This window comes from Agelaius tricolor, unplaced genomic scaffold, assembly GCF_023055355.1.
Source record: "Agelaius tricolor isolate 1412-34295 unplaced genomic scaffold, bAgeTri1.0.p SCAF_10, whole genome shotgun sequence".
Taxonomy (NCBI): Eukaryota; Metazoa; Chordata; class Aves; order Passeriformes; family Icteridae; genus Agelaius; species Agelaius tricolor.
In genome coordinates this window covers 6,931,029-6,950,635 of record NW_027269270.1, presented here as the reverse complement: position 1 = coordinate 6,950,635, position 19,607 = coordinate 6,931,029, and the positions used below count along the sequence as shown (strand labels likewise).

The 19,607-nt window shown below is 37.9% G+C and overlaps 1 long non-coding RNA gene across 1 annotated transcript in view; it reads left to right on the top strand.

Moving 5' to 3' along the window:
* LOC139593542 (uncharacterized) overlaps positions 1-10,438 on the top strand; it is a 55,262-nt gene extending 44,824 nt beyond the window's left edge. The window contains exons 2-3 of the long non-coding RNA XR_011680337.1: positions 7,824-7,932; positions 9,998-10,438. This is a non-coding gene — a long non-coding RNA (uncharacterized lncRNA). The remainder of the gene's footprint in view (positions 1-7,823; positions 7,933-9,997) is intronic.
* The last annotated feature ends 9,169 nt before the right edge of the window (positions 10,439-19,607 follow it).

Sequence of the window (19,607 nt, the reverse complement as noted above, 5' to 3'; positions counted from 1 at the left end):
GACTTTTAGGACATCCTCTCCATTCTTCCATGAATGGCTGTAGCACTGAGAGGGCGACATTCTCATCCCAAGCCACAATGAAAGGGCAGAGGATCAAACTGAGGAGGTGACAAGTCACTACCCTTACTCTGGAAGGGAATTAATTCCCAAAGAGGCAGTTTTAGCATACACAAAGATGCAGTCAGATTTTTTTCCCTTCTTAAACAGTGTTTCCTTCTTCGATGGTGACATATTTCTACCATTCCAAGACTAAAGAGATACCTAACTGTGAAAAACAAATCACAGCTGCTGTCAGAGGCTTCTCCCTCAGCTGCCTTCATATCAAGTACATCCAGCACTCCAATGCATGACTTGGCACAAACCTTTGATGTGCACTGAGCTGCAGTGGAGCAGAAAGGCTTTGTTCTGGAGAGGGGACCCAGGGCTGTGCTTCACATCCACCCTCTGGGCCATGCCACTGAGAAAGGACGGCCTCAGAACATACAGTGTACACCTACAGCTTCTATTTACACTATTTAAACAGATATTTTAGCTTTTAATGTCAGATTAACATTTAAATGTCCCTGCTGGAACTGCTAGTAAAGTGTGAAAAAGAAACCCAAAACAGAAGAAACATTCAGTAACCTGGAATGTTTAAAATGGCGAAGACTTGAAGATATCATACTTTGTCCATGTTCTCAGTAACATTTGATGCAACAAAATGCATCATTTTCAATGCCTTACTTGAAGATCTTCTCCTTTGGCTTAATGTGCTTCCCCACACATAGAGAAAATTGGGATTTTCTTTGCCTTCTCTGGGTTCTCTCAGCACTGGTTTAGGCACAGAAGAGGGCATTTTCAAGACTGTCTTGTCTGATGCAAGTATTTTTTCTTCATGCCTTCTTTTCCCCTACCCTTTGTCACTCACAACTTTTCAAGCAAGTAATACAAAAATTACAGCCAAGAATACACTTCCATGACCTGAGATTATACAGGGTCTTGGCGTGAGTGTGCACCAGCATACAAATTGAACCTGCAAACTATGTGGATGATCCATTTAGGAAACCAGGCTAAGTATCCAGCATATGCTTTTATTTTATTTATAACTTAGAAGCCTTCAGCTCAGCTGGGTGAATTATGTAAATGGTACAACAAGCTGATTTTGCTTCTGCTGGTTAATTTTCCTCAATGTTTCAGGTCAGTAAACAATTTGAGGTTTGCTTTTTTAACTTTTAGAGCATTAATATTTTTAATGCAGTTATTGTTTCCTGAGGTCTGACAGATACTTCATAGGGTCTTAACATAATGCATCTGCACTGTGCTTTCTCTCAGCTAAATTGCTGTATTACAGAAAGATGCTAATAAAAAAATTTCTTAATTCTCCTTGTCCAGTCATAAAATCAGTGTTAATTAAAATATTCAGTACAGTACTTATCAAGGTTGTCCTTGCATTATTTAAAACCATTTTCCTAGGCTTAACTTACATTAAAAAAAAAAAAAAACAACAACAAATAAACAAAAAAAAAAAAAAAAGAAAGAAAAAAAAAGTAGCCAAGTTAAGCACCAAGTAAAGTTTTGTGTGTTATTCCTAGAATATTTTTGAGACAATATCTTTGAGATTAATTTTTTCTTGCAGCCTAGCTCCATCACCCCAGGACACGCCCAGCAGGTGAGGCAGCTTTTCTCACTGCCTCCTATCCAGGACAGCAGAGATGCTGTTCCTGCCTGTGGCATACCATGTAGGGAGGTGTGTAACACGAAATAATGCAGCAAGATACAGCAGCAACAACAATTATTCCAGGGAGATCCAGATCTTCCTTCTAGATCATGTTCTGTGTGTGTGATGAGTGACTGTGTACTAACAAACTGCATTTACTCAAAGGTGAGAGGAAGTACAGTAGATACTGAGGAACACCTTCGTTTTTTTCCCCCTTGTTTTTCAAGACACTACATTTCCTTAATTTGGCTTTGCAATTAGGAAAGTGGAAATTGAGGATTGCTGTCTCTGTCAGCTGGAATATTCCAAAGTTTTGATGAAAGCCCATTTAATGCATCTTCCTGAGTTCAGGGTTGCCTGTTCATTTCTCCTCAGAGAGTCCCTACTGCTGTTCAGCAGTGTCACTGCTAAACGGCAGCAGGCTGTGCACTGGCCTGTGAACACTGAGCAAGGCAGCCTGCTTGGAACTGTGAATATGCCTCCACACTCCACAGTGGGGTAAAAAAGTCCCAGTTAACATGGAATGAGTACATTTATTCTCATGGTGGAATGAGCACATTTGTTAATGTGGTGTAATGAAGCTCTGCTCATGTCTTTAAGGTGTGCCTGCTTCACACTATGCCTGCACCAAAAAGCCTTTTTCAAAAAGTGGGGGCAGATGCTTCATTTACAGGGAGGTATATATAAAGACATTTCCATGTGAACATGAATCTATGGCCAAGTTAAATATCAAATAGATACATTTTGAGCTTGCTGAGCACTCCAGGAAGAAGATAAATGGTGATGATGTTCTTGAGGTTACAGGATTGAATTGTGGGCACACAAGCATTGACACAGACATTCCCAATGCTGTTTCAGAGTCAGCTTTGTGACAGTGTGTAGGACAACCTGAGAGTGGGAAAATACTGCATTGAGTATTTAGGATACTTTTCCTTAACTTCTCACCTCAGGCTGCAAGACAAACACACACCCTGGTGCACAAACTGCTGCCATTCCTCAGGCAAACTCTGGATGTCTGTGTGGATGATTACCTACAGAAAAGCTGTATGTCTTGGGGTTTTCTATCTTATTGTGGCTTATCTGGGTAAATCTAACACAAAAGCTGCCTTAGAGCTGGATGCTCAGCAACAGAGCGATTGTGGTATCAGTGTGACCCAGTAGACAGACAGCAATTGGAAGCAGCCAGGGGAAACACCTGTGAGCTGAAGGCCTCAATGAATCTTTGTCCCCTCACAAACTGCTTCTTGTGTCATGGTCAAAAAAAAATTATGAGAATTAGGTAAGAACAATGGATGCTGAGCGCCAGCTAACACCAAATGGAAGTGTTCTTTTAACAGGTGGCGCTCAAAAAAGCTCTGTCCAGAAGGTAAATGACCTAGTGCTCTGAATGGCCTGAAATGCTCTGTTCAAATGGTAATTTCCTGGTGCTGGTGGATAAATGTATTGCTTTTTGCCAAAAAGGTGTCTGGGACAAAAGCAGATCTGGGACCTGGCCTGTGGCAGCCTTCTTGCCAAATGCTCTTTATAATTTCCCAACTTCAAAAGCTGTGTTTGGTAGAAGATTCCTAAAGCTCAGCTGAGAGCTGTCCTGAGAGTGCTGTGATACTGAATCCAGACTGGCAGAGCAGCAAGGATACATGAATTATTAAAATCATACATCTTAATTTGAACCTGAGGAAGTAATTTTTGAACTTTATTGGAAATCTTTTCCTCCTTCCTACCCAAACCATTTTGGGATAGCCCATTACCTAACACCCCACTCAGTTTGCATTGCTGCTGGACCCCCTTTGAGACTTCTGAGGCTGCAGCAGGGACGGGGAGAGCTGCTCTGTTACCTGTTCTAATGAATGTGAAGATTATGGAATGACAGAAGAAATAAAAGTGTAGGGTTCCCTGATTTATAGTGAAGGATCTATTGCTACCAATTGTACAATCTCTTTCAGAACACGAACACTTTACTTTTAAGAATTTGTCTGAGAAATAAAACTAAAAGTTCTGTGGCAACAGTGGTAAGTTTCTACCCATAGTGTGGGTTTTCCTATATTTTTCCCTTAATAAATATCCTGTCAAATCAGATTAATGCTAATTTATTTTATTTCATTGAACCACTTACTTGACAGTTCATTAAACTTAGAATATTTTAAGAACTTTAAGGCATTTTAGAAATTCTCTAGTTTCAAAATAAATGAATTTTTAAGAATCACTGATCAGAACTGAGACTTTCAGACTGTGGATTAGAAGAGTTTTGATCAGCACTTTCTTATCAAAGGTCAACCTTCTAGAGGTTTTCAAGGAACAACATCTGTCTAAATGCCAAAGACAATTAAACCCTCTAGGCTCAAGAAGCTTTGTTAGATGTTACCAACTCATCAGTGAACTGCTGTAGAAATGGAGGCCATGATTTTGTTAATCTGCTATCAAATGGTGTCATTTATTTTTGTCATAGTTGTCTGTGTAAAAAGCTATGTCATAAAACCAAATATTCAGATTGGGCAGCGTTTTTACAGCTTTGTTTAATCTCTTTCTCATGGCCTATTGATGCATCTTAAAACGAATTGCAATGAACAGAATACCAAAGGAAATGCTAAACTAGAATCTTTTAATAACTAAATCTTTAAAACTATTGAATTAAACATGGCAACATTTCTTTCTTAGCTGAGTTAATGTTCATTCATGCAGAAAATTTTGAATGTAACATTATTTAAGCAATTTAAAAGTGAATTAGAGATTCATCCATTGTATCAGGTATCTGACTTCAGGCTAACATTTTAATCTCAATCATTGTTACAGTGTTTGCCATTCAAAAACTCTGAGAGATAACAATGAAGGTTAATTCATGCAGAACAGAGACTCAGGTCCTTGTGGATAAGTATGTTGGCTATCAGGGAACTGCAAAATATGCTAATAAATTATTGTTTACCTTAGCACGTTAGGCAAGTTACACTTGTTTGGGTAATTGTTTTTAGGTTTTGCATTTTGGATTTATTCTTTGTTTTATGTTGTTTTCATAGCTGCTCCACTGACCATAGAAGGACTAAATTTTTTTTCTCAGTTGTAAACAAACCCACAGATTTTATTAGAACTCTTTGTAAATATTCTTACAACAGTAGATTGACAAACTTTTCCAGGGGGATTTGGTTTAAAGAACAAATAGCTGTCACTCTTCAGCATTTTTCAATTTGCTAAGTTATTGTCCTTTTCTGATCTTTTCATCAGCAGACCTGATTTATTTCCAGGTTAAACATGTGTGATGTCTTCATTTAAGCTACTCTTGAATTTTAACTGGGAACAGTGAACTCATAGTCAGATTTATTAGATAATGTTCAGACATACTGAACCACACTGAGAAATACTCTTAATGGGGTTCTGACTTGGTCAAAAATATCTTGCTGCTTGGAACAGACAAACAAAAATTGTCCATGACATGATCAAAGTCTCCACAATACATTAAATATGTGAGGTGTTTGTGATTAGGATATATGTATAAAATGGAATGATAGAATATGCAGTATATAACCCTGCACTTGGAGGAAATCCCTACATCCATGGTGTGTGTTTCAACAGGTTGGAAGCAGAGGGCAAAAAACTGCTTCTGCCACAGGGAGCACTTTCCTTACTTCCTACCACTGAGGCCAGCTGCTCTTTGTAACACACAGGTTCAATCTACATTGGAAACATTCATTCTATAGCTGTGGACACTTTAAAATCAGGCAGTGTAGGTTTTTTTTTTTTTTTTTGTATCTTAGCAATGTAGCATATTTCATAGCAGGTGTTCACTTCTCCCAGGTTTGCACTTATTTTAATACCTGTTCTAAATAAAACAGTGCTTTTTTTTGATGTAGCAAGGAAATAGTGTTGGTATAAACCATACACTTAAATATCACCACATATTTGTGATGATCTTTTCCTTTCCCTTGCCTAATTTGGAAGTGAAATATTCCTTCCCTTATGGAAACACTGGTAAGCCTGTTTCTCTACTGTTTTTCTTAATTCTCAACAAAAACTGGCTCTGCTAAGAACTCAATATAATGACTGGAATTCTGCTTACTCTAATTAGATGACCATGTTAGGAAGACAATTAGTCATCCCCTTTAGTCTAACTACAGGCAAATTTCATTGTATAATTGCATACTAATGCACAGCTAGGTATTTTCACCATGTTTTGCCAGATTCTGAACTTCCACATCCTGTTTATAAAATGTGCAGGTGTAGCAATCAGGACCTTTTTGTTTCCTCATGAGGGAGAAAGAGTAAGGATTGTGTATTAATCCACAATATGGGAAACAAGCTGGATAGATAGCAGTGAAATCAGGAGATATTGCTTAGCAGGAAAACCAGTCTACAACACTGTGAACTTCTTCAATTGATCTAATTAAGTCAGGCTGTATTAAGATGTGCAGTAATAGTAAAAAAACCATGAAACCCAACATTTAATTGTGAAAGGGTTATAAATATGCAAAACCCCTTTCTTTATTTTTTTTATTAATGAAAGGATTATTAGAAACTAGTTGAACGTTAGTGGGTAGGGAATTACACAGATCAGAAGCTACAAGGATGATTGATTGGTACCAGTAATTACATGGTCTGACTAAACACTTTCAGATTCCTGGTGTTACTGTTTCTTGTATCTAAGTGATTTTATTCGAATTTCTGTGAACAAAAAAGGGAACAAAACCAAATAATAAAGAAAAAAAACCTCAAAACCCTCCCACAAAGGCTTAAGATTTAATTTTTTTTAATGTTTGACTCCAGATATAGAACACCTTTAATTACTGATTGCTCATAGTACATAGAACTGGCAGGAAGAAAGGTCACTGAAGTTTTCCTACTCTCTCTTGAGTGTTTCTCTATAATAGTCCTAATTTACAGCAGGGAATGTGAGTGGTTGTTCTTAATGTTTACTGTTCTGACCTTACTCAAAATGAGTTCTGTCTGCTTTTTACATGGCTGGAAGTAGACTTACAAATGAAGATGCTGTGTCCTTTGTTTTCAGCATTGGAGAGGGCAGACAATCTGTTCCAGGAGGTGAGAGGATCAGTGTCACCTTTGTGATTGTGAAACTTGTTCCTTCTCCCACATTGTACTGGATAGGAACATAGGAAGGGGATGTACAACCACTAAAAACAGAATAAGCTCTGTCACTCATTGAGATAGGCAGTATCAGTTCATATCCAGAACATAGGAAAGCTGCTGGGCCAAAGAGGCAGAAACCAGCAGCAGGACTGGGAACACACTTGTCAGTTACTGGCAGCTCCAGTTGTCATTTAATTATGCAGTATAAATAGAAATATTTTAGATCATGTGGTTAGACAATGGCAGCAATAAAACTCATGTGTGTTTGGAGCAGTTACTTAAAACATAAAATATATCTAATATAGAAACTGAATGGAATTTTTTCCTTTGTTAACCTAGGTATTCCAGTAAATTAATAACTTGCATGGGAGTTGGGAATCAGCACATGGACATATAATGTGGATAAACTATGCAAATTGCCAAGTCTGGCCATTGAACTCAAATGTAATTTGAACAAATAAGTCCAAATTGACTCAGAAAGTACTAAATTAAAAAAAAACCTTGGAAAAGAAGGTTTAAAATTAACTGGCTCAGGAGGAAAGGAAAGAAGAAAGGAAAGGGTGAGAGAGAGAGAGAAAGAAAGAAAAAGAAACTAGATTTACTGAATATCTGGAGAAGAAATAGGGCAATGTTGGTCAACACTATCAATTTCGTACCATAAATTACATTTCTTAGATGAACTAGTGGGGAATGCAAATAGTTTCGCGTCTTGTAGTATGTAAAAACAAGTTGTATATTAGGTACTCAGCACTGGCATTGAATTGTATTCTTTTTGAAGCTCTCCACCTCTACTCTGCTGAACAATATTTATTGCTATCATAGGCCTTTAGAAGTTAAGATGTATTTCAAAACAAAATTATTACTTGCTCTTGGATTTTGGATGGAGGTTTTTATTGTTTAAAAAAATAGATGAGTATCTGATATCAGACTTTCCAGGGTTATTGAGAAAGGCTTACTTTCCTATCAATTTGAATCTTAAGCATCTACCATGAATTTAAACTGGTTCTTAAAGAAGATTAAATTCATTTTTATTGCAAATATGGTTCTTTTCCAGCACCTTTGGGAGAAAAAAGGCAGATGAAAAAGAGAACATGATGTGAGCGAAAAGATGAGAGGCACACGAAAAATGTGAACTGCTGAATTTACTGTCAAGCTATAATGAGGTATTGCTTAACAATTAAGTTAAATTATGCAGCTGTTTCCTAGTATATTGTGCTAATGCATCTGAGATTACAATTTTCTGACTGAAGAACGATATATGGAGGAAACTGTAGCATTCCACATTCCTGCAACAATTCATTTCATGATTAAAAAAGGAAGGCAGTATTTTTGCAGCTGTCAGGAATAGGCAATAAAGGATGACAATCCAAGGGGGCCTGTTAGTCAGTGACACAATAAAATAATCCCAAACCAAAGCTGCAGAAAGAAATAAGCTACCCTTGGAAGGGTGGCAAGGACTCGCAGGCACAGCTCCTGGCTGTCTGTGGTGAAGTGGCTGCAGAGCCCAGGCTGGCAGAAACAGCTTGGAATGTTTCAAAGAGAAGTGATGCCACACAGGATACTTCAAAGACAAATGCTCAAAAACTTCAGGGAACTCTTAACTCAATGCTTTAAAGCAAAAATTGCAAATACATCAAGGGTGTGTATCAGCTTTTTTTTTTTAAAGACAAAAAAATCCAACCCAAACTTGACTAATCAGTAAATCTAAATTATCTTTACAAGTTCAAAAATAAATTTACTTGAATGAGGATTAAGTGAAAATTGAAGATTTGTAAAACTAAATAATATTGAAAATGTAAACCCAAGGAAGTACACTGGTGTTCCAAATTTTGCATGTGGGATGGGCTCATGGGGAAAAATAGCCACATAAAGCAGAAAGAAATTAGGTATGTTAATTGGAGCAGGTGGCTTAGATTTTATTACTTCATTTTTGACCAGCTTGAATTCTTGAGACTATTTAAAATTCCAGACTAACTAATTCATAGATAAATCTGTATTACTCATTGTTTAAACTTATTTATGCAAAAAATATCACAAACCCAAAAACTCTAGATGAAAACACATAATAGCATTTGAGTAGAAATGAAAGCTTTTCAGTTAATATCCATACTTCAGATCATTCTTTTATTCTGATCATCTGTTTTGCATGATTCTTTTGTTTTAGTCAGCATTTCCTTTTAAAAAAGGTTGAATTGGGGAAAAATATAATTTTATTTCACATTTTATGAGTCTGAATAACATGAAATGAGGTTGTGCCATGCTTCATGACCATGAATATTTAAACATTTTCTATAAATAAAGTTACTTATTTTTGTTTAATCTTGTGAAAAAGCACTGCCTGGAAATGATAATGAAGAAGCCTAAGAAAATACCATTTGGAATAATTCTTGCCTTTGTTTTTACCAGTTGTTCCACAAAGGCAAAGCAGATTTGGCCTTTTAATTTCCTTGAGTGACCTAATTCTCTAAGCTTCTACTTTACTCACTTTTTATGTTGAGTTACATTATTATACATGAGAAAAAAAAGTTTATGATCAAGTGAATTTCGAAGGGTTTTTTTCAGTCTTTTCCAGTATTTATTTACTTTGTGTTTATGAGGGTGAGACTGATGCCACCTTGCTGAGGCAATGCCTGAACAAGGTACCTTTAATCTGATGGAAACTTTATCCAATTGAGAAAAAATCCTCTAAAATATTCAATGTCCTTCCTTTTTGGAGCCACTGTGAACAACTGACCCCTCTCCAGAGGTTTCCCATGGTCCCTTTCTCCCTGCAAGCTAAGGAGCAACAACGTGATCGGTAGTGGATTGTAGATTTACCTTGACCACCTGAACTATGACACAGTGTAAAGCATTCCTCTTGGATGTCTCTGCTTGCTTGGTACATTTTTGAGCTGTCATTGCTTTTATGCACTTTTTCATGAGCCCACCAGCCAGCTCTGTTCTTTTGTTCATGCCACTTGTGCCTGCTGCAGAGATGGAAGAGGCTTGGGCTTTGTAAGAGCATGCACTTGGCAAAGGGGGAAGAGCTGAGGTGGAATATACTAAAATAAAGCCAAGTATTATTGCTCATAGGGTTGTATGTGGAATTGGAAAAAAAAAATCAGAATGGAAAAATATCAGCTATTACAACAGGAGCAAACCAGGGAAATGTTAAACTAGTCTGCAATTCAACTTCAGAATTGAAGTATCTTTTCTTGTCAAAATATTTTTCTCTCTTCTACTAAACAGGAAATCTGGAGCTCGTTTGGTGAGGATAGCCTAAGTATGGAAATGCCAAACTGGACAAGGAAATAACCACTGCCCTTTCTGCCACAGCTCTTATGCTTCCAGTGACAGTATTTACTTTGTGTTGCATGTTTGTTTCAGAGCAGTGTTTGGACCCTTGGCTCTAAACTCTCACACCTTTTTGCTGCTTGTCTGCTACAGAAATGTCTTTTGTCTGTGAGGGTGTCACCTCCGTGGAGCCAGGTGTTCCTAATGATGGAGTTGAATAAAATGAATTATTTACATGAGATGCACTTGCCTGTAAGAACCATATAGATGTCCCACATAGTGTCTCTTGTATAAATGTACCTTTTTATTTACACACCTGAACAGATAGAAATGGCTGTAGCAGGTTCATGATCAGGTTCCAAACGTAATGCAGTATGTGTGTTGATATAAAAAAGCATAAATAAAGGAAATTTATGTGCTAAATTCAATTCTGAGTCTTATAAATATTGCAATATTTTGCTAATTACTTATGTTGTGGCCATATAATAACAACATAAAATTTATGCTTCTCAAAATGGGAGGTCACCACAAAAGCTGTCACAGACTCCTAACTAGTGTCATAAATATTCCATTGTAATATATACAATAAGAGATCTTTCACTGCTTTTCCCCTGAAGGTATATTATTCAATTTTCAGAGTTATAGCACAGTGATAAATTACAGCTTAATGTTGTTGTGCCGCTGAGCTAGCCAAGACTTTTTATAAACAACTGTCCAAATGTTAAAAATACAGAAAGCAGTCACACTGGTGGGATATTGACTCCATTCTTTCTTGCATTACCTTGGTTGTTTCTCTTTTTTCCAACAGACCAATACAAGTTTTTATACTTATTACAATTTCTCAGAGTAGATCATCTAAGTTTCTCAAGCAGTGCTTGTGAAAATTACCTGTGCCTTAGGCTCAGTTTTACAGTGAGCACAATATTCTAGGGAAACTCACAAAACAAACTGTGCTCTGTGACACAGTGTGGTGTACAAGTGTGCCATAAACCAGGAGACAGAGCCCTGGAAACCGGTCTCATTTTAAATGAAGTAGGCAAAGCATCAACCTGAGAAACACTGATGTCAATAACCAGGATAAAAGTCAACATTAACAAGCAAACTCTAGCAGAAAGGGATGTGTAGACACTTCAGACTTTTAATATTTACCTATATGCATAAAAGTAGACCCAATTCAGCCTTTTTTTTCCTTTTTTTGAGAGACTAATTAATTTTATTAGAGAGTAAGTAAATTCAGCTGCGAATCCTAGAGAATCTAATGACTTCCAGAGATTCAGAATGAATTCAGCAATAAAAGCTAATTAGAAGGGAAATGGATGCCTAAAGTATCCCTGGTGTGCATAAAGAAAGAGTATAAAGACCATTAATTGAAATTAAAATTTAACAGTAGCCTAATGCTGCATGACATAAAATTCCATCTGTTGTGCAGAGCCACTAAACAAAGATACATGGGGAATAGTGCTGGAGTCTCAGCTCTGCAGCCAGTCAATGAACGTATTTTAATGTCAGATCACTCCACACAGTGAGGAGTCTGATGTTAAGAGGAGTCAGTTTAGGGCATGATAATTTCTGTAGCTGCTGAATTAGAGAGAAAAAACTACAAGTGATGCTGCATTAGTGAGATGTTCTATATTTTAATGAAGTAAGTGGGGGTTCTACCTGCTTTTTTTTTTTTTATCCTTACAAGCACAGAGCATGTATCCATGCATTTTAGCACATATAGGCTGTAAAATCTTTGTCCAAACCATCTATTAGAAGCAGGAATAGAGTCAGTGTCCTTTCTCACCTGAAATGTCATGGAAGTTTCTGCAGAGCACATGTAGGGGGAGTAACTGAGAACTTTGAATAGCTTCTCCTGGAATGTCCAACTTCTTGTGCTGACCACAAAATGTCTGGGAAGGTCTTTTTTGTTGTTTGTTTTTTAAAGACTGATAAACAGTGGTTGCTGTAATGACTTTCAGTGCACACATCTCTGGCAGGAATTCCCCTGAAATAGTTTTCAAAACATGGACTGATCTGTTGCTGAAAGGTGGTTACATTGTACTTGCATTTCCATACTATAATAATTCCAATAATTCCATGACTAGACACATGCAGCAACCAAAAGGAGTCTTGTTTCTTAAATGACATATAAATTATAAATCTAGAGGATTTATAATTACTGAGAAATTTCCATCACAATGATTTTACTTTCAAGCTTACGTGTTGGACTGCAAAAGCAGCCTTTCTGCAAGTGAGCCTAAGAAAGTGATTGGATGATTCTTAGCACAACATGACTGTGGACTGTGATTGTTATGTGAATATTGTGCATGCTGAATAGGCCATAATGTCAAATTAAATGCTATCTGAGATTCATAGGGTACATTTTCTGAATGCCCACATGTGCATTTATAATTCAGCACTTCCGTTCTGGGACATCTCTCAGTGCAGAGCTAACAGCTACCACAGAACACAGACAGTGAAAGAAAATAAGAGGTTGCATGGAGAGTCACCATCATCTTGTGTGGATTGAAAGGAAAAAAGGCCCTTTATACAAAATAGTTATCTAAGCAGAGATCAAAACAAAGGTTGTCTGCAGTAGAAAATTCTGTGAGTTAGCAGGAAGGGGAAGAACTACAACCAAAGATAAAACCAAATTCATATTCAGCAGTTTTAGGGGTACTTAGCTGAAGGTAATTAAACACTGGATGAAGCAGCAGCAAAATAAAAGGTGATGACCTCTTTTTTGGTCTGAGACCAACGTCCACTGCTGTTTTGGACAGTCCTTTTAATCATTTAGAATACACAAAATATAAGTGTAAACAGGTTGCTACTTCTAACTTGGATTTGCAAATTTACCCAAAAGAAGAGCAAGAAGGTTTTCAGATTAGGAAAATTACAGATTTAACTATGCATATTTCCTGAGGGAGCCAGCAGTTATTGCAGCAGTAATGACAAACAATGATATTTAAAGGCAAAGAAACAACAGGTGTATTGAGGCTTGGCCAGGTTGGCAGCCACTCTCCATGCCAGGCAAAACCAGGTAATTCAAGTGCAGGATATTCTGTGAGTTACAGAGGAGATCACCTGGCAGATGGGGCAGCCAAGGCAGGGGGTGGGATAGAATTGCCTGCCCTGCCTCTCCCTGCTCCCTCCCTCTCAGACCACTCTGTGCACTTGGCTCTTGCTGGCCCATCAGCCTGTTCCCTTCCTCTCATTGCTCCTGCCCCGTGCATTTGGGAGCTGCTAAGTACTACAATGACTTTACAGTTAATTTGTTAATTAGAAATGGTGCATCTCTTAGCTCACTCTACACACATTTTTCACTAAGCACCCCTGTAAGAACAATTCTCTGAATGAGCAGCTATTTCCAGTATTTCCTAAAGTTCTTGTCATTGCAGCCCTTAGACTTGGCATTTGCTGGAATATTTATCTAATTTTTGCTCTTTTGATATCAATGTTTGGTTCAAAGTACCTGTCACAGTGTTTGTCCTATGCCCAAAACATTAATTTGGGATGAAAGAGCTAAGTGGCTGGCTATGTATTTGCAGCAGCAAAATTAGGTATCCACACAACCTTTCCTGACTTTTCAAATTGTGTTTAGGTAGTTCAGTGCATCTATATGAAGCCTGTCAGACTGTGCTAAACCAACTGTTTTTAATTCTTCTCCCAGTAGTAATCTTCATCTGTAATTAATTGTAAGGTGCATGTATAAATAATATTGCCCATTAGTGAGATATCTGACAGCTTCCATATGCAAATGTCCCTCTCTTTCAGCCTAGGTGTAATCACAATGTACATAGTATTTATAAACATATGGCAGATAATTTTATAGAATTCATTTCAGTATTGCAGGATACTTGGGAAAAATATTGTAAAAGCCATCTGCATGCCAGATAATGAGGGGTGTGACAGGCAGGCTGCTAACTGTGAAAATCCTCATACCTGCTGCATTGTTATTGCACTTGTCCTTTCTTATCGTGCAATGACAAAATATGAAATTGTTACCCTTTCCTAGAGCTTCAGTTTTTGAACCCCAGACATTATCAACATAAAACAGACATGTAGGTAAAGCTAATAAAGTTTCTTTACCCATTTACTTTGCTTTTTAAAAGATATTGATAGATTTAGGTACTTACAAAAGTTAAAGAAAAATGAGATTCTGCTTTAAAATTTGACAGCAAGATAGTTAACATCAGTCTGTCACATTTCTCCACAAGATTAATTTGCATGATGGAAGTATTTTCTGTGCTATTATCCAGAAGCAGAACTGCAAAAAGAATACCAATTCCCATTTTTTCCCAAATATCTTGTATAAAACCACAATGTATTGAGACATAGAAAGCTTAATTGTCCAACTGCAAATAAATCCTTAAGAATGAACATGAGTAACTTTTTTTCACCTCAAAAAAGTTGTAAACATGATCTGCACATGCTTCTTGAGATGTTGTGAAATTGGTGCCTATGGTAACATCAACAAAAAATTTTGTTTATCAAATAATTTTATCTTTAAAATATTTGTTGGATACTTTTAGATATTTGTCCAATTTAAGTGTCACATATAGAATGATGTTTCCAGTTTTGACCTCATGGGTCAAACCCACCATTTTCAAATCAAGTTTTTTTACCTTTTTTGTATACATTGTCCTGGTGAGAGAGCACTATTTTCTGTGGCTGTAGAATGAAAACAAGAGATCTTTCACCAAAAAACTTCAAATATCCAAAGCACCAGGGAGAGTTATTTAACATGTTTTTCCCCCAGAAGATGAAGTCTTTATGAAAAGGCAATCAGCTAGGCTGTTCCAAAGATTTATTCCAAACAAAATCTCCCTTTCTAAATTTATTTTCTCCAGCTAAATCTACGGCTAAATTTGGTATACTCCTAAAGAAATTTAGATTTTATGCCCATGTTTTAAGGCAATTGAGAGACCCATGGTTTAATATTTTTTAATGTTCTTTCCTGAAGCAATTGTGTTTGACTGTTCTTCCAGGAATCAATTTTCAGGGATACACAGTCAACTCACTTTTATTGCAACCCATTTCAGCCATTAAGCAGCATAATTTCAGCTACCATGGAAATGCTGATTAAATCTACTGGTTTTATTTTGACATTTCAGCCGCGCCTCGACAACTAATTGCTAGTTTGGTTAGGCATCAAAGGGGCATTGAATCTTTGGAGTAAAAAATGGAGTGAGACCGTATGTTGGAAAATCATGGATGGCACTCACCTGCCCTTGGGGCTTGGTACATCAACATCCATGGTTTCTTCATCCTCTAAGCATGGTGGTGGCCAGTGAGAGCTGGAGAAACACTCTAAGTTGATGGAAGTGTTAATAACACCAGTTTTTAACCAGTTTGCCAGCAGCTTCTGTCAAATGAGGCTGAGGGGCTGCATTGTTGGTGTGGAGAGAGGGAGGAAGAAGCAACCTCCTGCCTTCCTGTGGGCACCTTGGAAAATGGCTTGTGTAGTGCCCAGTGTGGAATTGCCCAGTACCACTCGCTGAGATGAGTGCAAGGAATAAAAATAAAAGCGTGAATGTTAAAGGTGGGATGGGAGATCCCAGCTTGGCCTAAGCCGCGGCCCTCATGGGGGCTGCTGAGGGAACGCTGCTGGGCCTGCCTGAGGGGGGTCAGCACTGTGGCTGCTCTGGCCACATCCAGACTATTCCAGCTGGTTCCAGCCAGTTCCAGCCGGTTCCAACCAGTTCCAGCCAGTTCCAATCTGTTCCAGCTAGTTTCAACCAGTTGCAGCTGCCCCCAGAGCACAGCCAGCCCTCAGCCATGGTGCCCCAGGTGCACCTGTTTGCGTCCCACAGGCCTGAGGAGAGCAGAGGAGCACCTGGGCGTCCTGGTGGGGATAAATAGGGCAGGGGGCTTCTAACATGGACTCTGCCTGGGAAGGTGGAGCTGTGGCAGGAGCAGTTTTGTCCCCAGGGAGCTGTGCCCTGTGGGGAGAAGGTGATGCTGGAGCAGAGCCCTGAGGAGGAAGGAGCTGCAGGCAGGTACTGCTGGGTGCTGGCCCAGTGCCTCTGTGGCACCTGGGGAGGAGAGGAACTGGGAATGAGCTGGGGAGTAGAGCTTGGTGTAAAGGGGTGAGAAAGGTATTTTAAACTTTGTCTGTGATTCTTTTTATCCAACTTAATCTTAAATGGCAAAAGCAAAAAAAATAGTGGGTTTGCTTAGGAGTCAAAGGGATGTCTTTGCTTTGGCTCTGCCACCACCTTAAGGGGACAAATGCAACTTGGGCATCTCTCACAGGAGGAGCTGACATTCCCACCTGTGTGCAACAAATGCTTTTGAGGGTTCTTTTGTTTTCTGCCATTTCTTGTGAATTTTGAAGCAAGTTTTCTTTTATCCTTAAGAAGAAAAAATTTCTAAGTCTGTCTACTTTCTCTCCCTGGTATTGTTGTGCAACTGTTTTATGCTGCAAAAGTATTATTCCTGTTACTTGAGGGGTTTTGGGTTTTCTTTCATATGTTCCAATTTGTGACTCCATGTAAATGGGATATAAAACTAGATTAGTATTGGTTTCTCTGTTATCATAGTAGAATATCTTTAAAACTACTCAGAAAAAGTTTTGACTTGACTTTATCTTTCACTCTACTTGATGTGAGTGTGTTAGCCATTTTAAGAAAACTGAGAAAAATGCAGCTTTATCAAATATTTCATGTTTCTCTAAGTTTTCATCACTTCAGGACTGGAATATAATGAGGATAATATAATTCTGATATGTCTAACCTATTGCTTCATTGTTACTATAGTAAGGGGTGAGGAGGCTGGAAGCTTGTTTGTTCATTTTGTTTGGTTTTTTTTTTTTAATTTGCTTTAAGCAGGCCTCTTCAGAAGTTTGCTTGCTTGGTCCCAGGCAGTTGCATGTAGTTAAATTGCAGTTTATTGTTTGTTGGCTTCAGATGCTCTAGGTTGCTTTCTAAGAAATCTCTGTTGATCAGTGCTGGAGTACAAAAGTACTTGGGGTTGCATCTATTTATTTTCTTAAGTTAGTAAAATATATTGCTAGACTCTGTCCCACAGTCAGTGTTGAAGTCAAAACAGATGAGTGTCTTGAAAATACATCTATTCTGATACCTGAAGTTTTATTTCATTCCTCTGTTTATTCTTGCCTGTTACTGCAAGTGCTTGACTTCATGTTTAATGCTGGCACCACTTTGTATCCACTCTTTATTGTATTTGTATTGCCTAAGAAATTACTTTGCATTTTTGTCATGTTCCTTACTGATCTGGTCAAATAGTGAATAGTCCCTAGTTCAACCTCAGTCCCATCACAGATTGTAGAATCATTAAGGTTGGAAAATACCTGAAAGATGGAGTCCAACTGTTAACTGTGACATAAATGTTGTGTTGCTTCTCCAAGGCTCTGTAAACTAGAGAAAAATATGAAGAAATAATGTCAAAAAACCTGGCTTCTGGCCATAATTTAATTTTTCAAAGCAAATTGTAAATAATTTATATGTTTAACACAATTATATAGGCATTTTAAAGCATGGAGGTGTTACTGATGGAGTTTATTTCTTTTTACTGTGGGATTCTTTGCAAGCACTCTTGCAGGAGTTTGAGTTGTCTGGATACATGGGACAAAAGGGGTGGTCTCAGCTGAACACAGTAAGTGCAAATAAGTAAAAGCAAATATTTTGGTGGCTTTAGAAATTATCTGATGGAGAGGGCTGCTAAATTAAATCTCTTTCAGCCACACTTTGAACCCTCCTGGCATGGTGCAGTCATGTTATTTGTATCATTAAATAAACTTGAGTGCTGTGTGGTATGCTCTTGTATTTAACACCCACTCATTTTTGAAATGGAACCTGCATATTACAGTTAAGTTGAAAGGCATATAGTCTGTTCTGAAACATGCAAATAATACCCTTTAGTGCTGAGAGGAATTAAGCACATATATCAGGAGGAGAATATGTCCTAAAGTCTAATCTGTCTAGCTGTTTTCTCTACAATAAATTGCATTTTATTTCAATCAGTGTTGTTATTTTTGCCGATAGGTATTCTGAAACTTGATACTGTGAAAATTCAGGGCAACAGGAATGAAAGCTCTTCTGCAGAGTGAAATTTTGAATTTCTAGAAGCCTCACAGATTTCTAAATAACACCATGTGGTAAAACTGTTCCTTGAGCCAATACATTTATGGATTAACTAAGTACTGCTTGCTGTGTTTATACATATAAACTCCCTTCAGAAATTTAATTTACAAAACATTACAGCCTAGCAAATATAATATGAAGATCTGCTGCCTGGCATTATTTTTACTTGAGTTGTAGATATATTTTCATTTTCTTGTCCCATTTGCTGTACGAGGCCTTTGACCACTTTGGGTGGTGATTTTTCTTCTCAAAATATCCCCAGTATGTTTACATCAAGGAATAGAATTTAGATGATGGGAACCATTAGATTCAAAGCAATAACATAGCTGGTTTTGGTGTTTGTTTTTTTAAGAGTGTGATAGCAAATATAGATAGTGCTGCAGCACCACAGACCATATGTGCACAACAATTCCTTGCTGTCTATTTCTGGCTCATAAATACAACTCCAAGCTTCCTTTGATGTTAACTCTCAATGTTTGTTTCTGTTCAACTTCACCTGTCAGTTACCATATTTACCTCTGGTACGATTCCTGCTCTGGCATGAACTTTCCACAAGGCAGAGAAAACCCTCTTCTAGATGGCTTATATACTGTGAGAAAGATCCAGGTGTCAGGATTTTAAGTATTTCCTCATGTTCTGTGTCTTTGTGTTTTTCATTAATTACTTTCAATAGTCCCTAGGAAGCAACAACTTTTCTTGAAAGGTAATGGCACAACTCTACCATTTATTCCCATATTTCACTGTCTTCCACCACCCATGCCGTGTTTCAGCCCTGCATCAGAGTATCTGATTTGTAATTTAATCCTCTGAATTAGGTTTTTACACCCAGTGTGATGGGTGTAAAAAGCTTCGGCAGTACATTGGTTTATATAAAGTAAACCCAAGACATTTCCTTGTTGGTTTAAAAAGCCCCAAATGCACACACACCCATGCATACTCCCCCTAAAAATACCAGCCTCCCAAACAGAAAACTCAGAGAATGTGTTCTTTGTAAAGCATAACTCTTCTGACCCAGGCTCATCCTTTTTTGTTAGATTGGAATAATTGTAGTGTTTTAGCCAGGGCTTTACTTTGTCTCTACTAAGAGAAACATTATTTCTGAAATGACAATGACAGTGTTCTCTTAGTAAAGGAGTACTCCCTTCTTGGGCCTCCAAAGGCACATGACTGCCAAATTCAAAAGCATGCAAATCGCTGTAGTTGAGAATAAAACAGTAGGTAATGGTGAGGATGAGCAATGTTGGGTTATTGCTTTAAATTGGTTGTCAGCTATGGTTTTTCCAGTGGTTTTCTGAAGGTGGAAAACCTGACTGCCAGCCCAAATTGGAGAAGCTAGGCACATGTTCTTCTGTTAATACCAAATAATAGGTAGAAGCTTGAGTTGGTTCTATTCCTCTTTTGTGCTTGTACCGCAGTTAAGGAAAACTGGAGAGGAGTCACAGGAGAAGTGATTTCTCCTTGTGCTTTTATTGACCTTT